The 4,481-nt window shown below is 49.3% G+C and overlaps 1 non-coding gene across 1 annotated transcript; it reads left to right on the forward strand.

The window, feature by feature from the left end:
* The first annotated feature begins 2,825 nt into the window (after positions 1 to 2,825).
* TRNAT-AGU (transfer RNA threonine (anticodon AGU)) lies at positions 2,826 to 2,899 on the forward strand. The gene has a single exon. It is a non-coding gene; the product is annotated as a tRNA-Thr (tRNA).
* The last annotated feature ends 1,582 nt before the right edge of the window (positions 2,900 to 4,481 follow it).

Consider the following 4,481-nt stretch of genomic DNA (forward strand, 5'->3'; position numbering starts at 1 on the left):
AACCATGAGAACATGGTGAATAAACTTGGAGGAGGAGGAACCACATGACTTGCTTCAAGTGTCAACAACACTCCAAGTCCTTTAAATATATTGCAAGCAAGTCAAGAAGGATAACAAATAAAATAGATGGCAAGAAGATGAACCCAATCATCAAAGCCTCCATCATGTACACAGTACACTAATCCCAACAGCCGGGCGCCGTGGCCAAACTAAGTGCAGATGCATATGTGACGATGGGAACGCGCGAGCACAGGGCGAGCCGCTCATGGTTGCATTCTACCCCAACGACGAAGGTGGCGGGATCTAACAAGCAGTCAACGTCGAGGCAGGCCGGTCCCCCGACTTATGGCGTTAGCTTCCAGCTTCGACGTTGTGTGCAACGGCTGCAGGGTGGACGGCATATATGGTGGAGCTCGGCGGGCTTGATGGGCTCGACGGGCTGTACGACTGCCAGCTAGCACGCCCTGTACGTCGCTCTCCAAAGTTGACTCTCGGTATCTATACGCGTGCACAAATTAAACCGTCTACTAGTGCACACGCCGCATAGTCTGCAGGTCTCTGAGACGGGCCGTATCGATAGCCACGCGTGGATTGCGTTGGCATCGGCGTCGTCCCTGTCAAGGCATGTGCAAGCACAAAATGGAAAGGTTTCCCGGCAGTAGCAGTGCTGTGCCGTGCCGTGCCTGCTAGCTGCTGCAGCCTCGTCTGTCTTTGTGGCCAAGAAAAAAAGGTCTTCTTCTTCTTGTCTGTCCTGGAGACCATACAATGTGCATATGCATGCATGGTTATTATCTAGCTACATCTCGTGTATATGTATGTTAGTAGGTTATTACATTGCCAAAACATGCACTAGTGGAGCATGCATGCCTTTGTTTGTTGCATGCATTGTTTAATCTGGCTCATGGACGCTCCAACCACCCACCACTCTTCTGGCCCTTGGCGCCGACCAGAAGCCAACGGAGCATGACCGGAGGCAGCTAGCATATATGCTTGCTAATTCTATCTACATACTGCTGCTACCGTAGTAGTGGATGGGGTAGGTGATTCGATCATGCCGGCCGACAGGGCGTGTGGCTCGAGGAGGAATTTGCATTGCATTGCATTGTACGTGTAGCTTCTTGCTTGAATTTGTCAACGACCATGCATGCATGCATGGCCATATAATCCCATACCATCCATATGCATGTTGCACACATCGCCACGTACGTTGTTCGTGGAGAGTGGACAGGCCTACCATATGGATAACTATGGATCACAGTTTTTGTTACTTTCTGCCTCGATCATCTCCAGTTAGTGATTTGAAGTCACTTCTACAGGAATCTTAACCGAGATGGGCAAAAAAGCTTAACCGAGGCGGGTATGCCAACCGCCTCCGCCAACAGGTCACGGTAAATTCGGACTTAACCGAGGCGGTTGATCGCCCGCCTCAGTGAATCAATCAAATAAAAAAACATAAAAAGGGAAAACCCTTGGTCAAGCCCAGTGAGCCCATCCACGGGCCGTCGCCGTCGTCGCTCGATCCGTCGCTGGGGCACGTACTCCACCCATCGAGCCACACCCGGATCCGCGCCGTTTGGGAGGGAGAAGAGGGAGCCGCCGCGGGATCCGGCCTCCCCCACACGCCGCCACCGCCGGATCCACGCCGCTCAGGGAGGGAGAAGAGGCAACTGAGCCGGATCTGGCCTCGCCGCCGCCGGATCCGGCCTCCCCCACATGCCACCACCACCAGATCCACGCCGCTCGGGGAGGGAGAAGAGGCAGCTGAGTCGGATCTGGCCTTGCCGCCGCCGGATCCGACCTCCCCACGCGCCGCTGCCGCTGGTCAAGGAGGGAGAAGAGGGAGCTGGCTCCGTGCGCCGCCTCGTCGTTGGAGGAGGAGCCGGGCTCTAAGCGCCATAGGGAGGATGCCCCGCCGCCGCTGGGGAGAGGGAGGGGCGTGGTCAGGTGGGAGAGAGGTGGTGCGGGGAAGGGAGAAGGGCGCGGTCCTATGAACCATCGCTGGAGGAGAGGGACGGAGTCACTCGAGGGAGAGGGAGTCGCTCGGGCGCCGTCGCTCTGGAGAGTGGAGTGAGGAGAGGAGGGAGAGTGGAGTCTCTAGGGTTTCTGATTTCGTTTATATATTGGAGATGGTAGTGGGCTGATGTAGGCTAACGGGCTGGGCCTGATTTACCGAGGTAGTTGCGTTAGAATGTCCTCCTTGGTTAATGATTTACCGAGGCGATTGTGTTAGGATGATTGCCTCGATTAATCTATATTAATCGAGGCGGGCACTTTAGGTTGCCCACCTCCACTAATAATTAACCGAGACAGTTACTGGGCAGGCTGCCGGCCACCGAATAATGGAGATGGGCAACCAGCCCGCCCACCTCCGAGCCCCAAAAGAAACGCCTCTATTAAATTTTTCTGTAGTAGTGAGTTGTCTAGCTAGTTCAACTTAAGTTTCGATTCGAGTCAATGACAACCATCCGACAGCGTAATATAGGCTCTATAATACACGCCACTCTAGAGGCAAGTGGGATTGACCGTGAACTGCAAATAGACAATTTTTAAGCGTTTTGTACGCTCCCTCTATGCACCACATTGACCATGTAGAGATGGAAGGACTCAAACATCAGATTGATCACAAAGCATCGGAGTATATATATGTGTGTGTAACATGAAGGATGTACCGATGTAGGAACCAAATGTTTTGTTTCTACTAGAACAGTAGGAGAGGCCACAATCATATCTACTTATATAGTTTATTTAGATGCCTGTTCTTGTCCGCCAACATGTTTACTTACTGTTTTCTATGTAAAATGAAAAACGAAAGATACAACCAGCAAGCTTTCGTAGCTCAGTTGGTTAGAGCACCCGTTTAGTAAGCGGGAGGTCTTGAGTTCGACTCTCAACGAAAGCATAATTTTTGCTCTTTTTTTTCATTTTTCAGCCTTTTTTATTCCATTAAATTTTTGCTCTTTGTTCAATTTCATTTCCCCCTTACTATTATTCATATCTTTCCAGCTCTAATTTCAAACCTTTTCCATTGTACAGCCTTTTTTCTTCCATTAAATTTTTGCTCTTTGTTCAATTTCATTTTCCCCCGTACTATTATTCATATCTTTCCAGCTCTGATTTCATACCTTTCCCATTGTACATATAGTAACTGTTACCATGTGTCAAACAAACATTATGGCAAGCATAAACCATGTCATCAGCTGGCAGCTGCTATTTACTTTCCAGACAGATCTGTGACATTCATGACGCAGCATCGCACAGGAAGATTAATTAAGCCACGGCCCACGAGGTGAAAACACAACCCTGCATCGATCGTGCTTATACTTCCACTCGTGACCAGCAGATCGATGAGCAGCATCGTTTTATCAGCATGCATTTCGTCAGAAACTTTGCTGCGCACGCAGTGCAATCGGGCTCACATCAGTCGAATCCAACTTCTTAGCAAGTGCACTGTATTATTTACCCTACTAAAGTACTAAGTCATTGTGTGGCATTATTATCTGCAATCCTTTAGAAGAACGGGAGGAACGGATCGACTTTTTTGAATGAGAAGAAGCACAAGTGGAATTAATTAACCAGGCACCTGCTGTCCGGACGTCAGTCTGTTCGCTTGTTGGTTTCAGTCAGCCCAAACCAGCCAGCCAACAGTGTTTTCCTCTCACAACAAACCAGCACCAGTCAGTCCAAATCAGCCCAGAAACCAACCAGCGAACAGGCCAGTGTAGTTTGAAATGCGGGACACACAGGCTTCTACGACAAACAAACATGGAATCGCTCAAGTGAATCTTGCCAAGTCAGCTCCAACTAACATAATCCAGGTTAGTGCTCTGCAAACCTCATCTTATGTATCCACGCCTAGCTGTAGTTGGCCCAAGAGATGGAATGGTCAAAGGAGCAATAATATATTCAGATTCAGATTCAGACGCACTCAGTTGAAGTGTCTGACAGATAATAATATAAGTAGGGACCTAGCAGCACTAAAGTTAATAATCTCATGTACTATCTGTTTTAATTCATTTATTATGCGTGTCTGATTCAGACAGAATTCAGCAAACGCATGGACGGACACCGCATGTGTCTGTGCATGTGACCTTCTGAGGACGACGATGAGACGATGACTACCAATTTACCAAACGTCGTCGGCAAGATGGCAAGTGGGATATGGGATCATGTGAATCTGGAAACGTGCTGAAAGGAGTGTAAAGTATATGTGTGTGCACGATGTCCACCTCTGCACGACTGCACTTGCCTTTTTTGGTCAGTCTCAAGCTCACGAGTTTCGAGTCCCCAACCACCACCCTTCTCAGGGGTAGGTTTCGCCCTGTTCTGACTTGAGATTGCTAAATTCTGGTGACTGGCAATGGCAAATGTTTATCTGTTTCGAGGAATCTGAAGCAGCAGCCTGCTGCTTTTCAGAGACTATAGTCTGAGCAGGCCCATGAGGCCATGACTGAAATACCAGGTACTCCACTCCGTATTGTACA

Source organism: Miscanthus floridulus, chromosome 3 (assembly GCF_019320115.1).
Source record: "Miscanthus floridulus cultivar M001 chromosome 3, ASM1932011v1, whole genome shotgun sequence".
NCBI classification, from domain to species: domain Eukaryota; kingdom Viridiplantae; phylum Streptophyta; class Magnoliopsida; order Poales; family Poaceae; genus Miscanthus; species Miscanthus floridulus.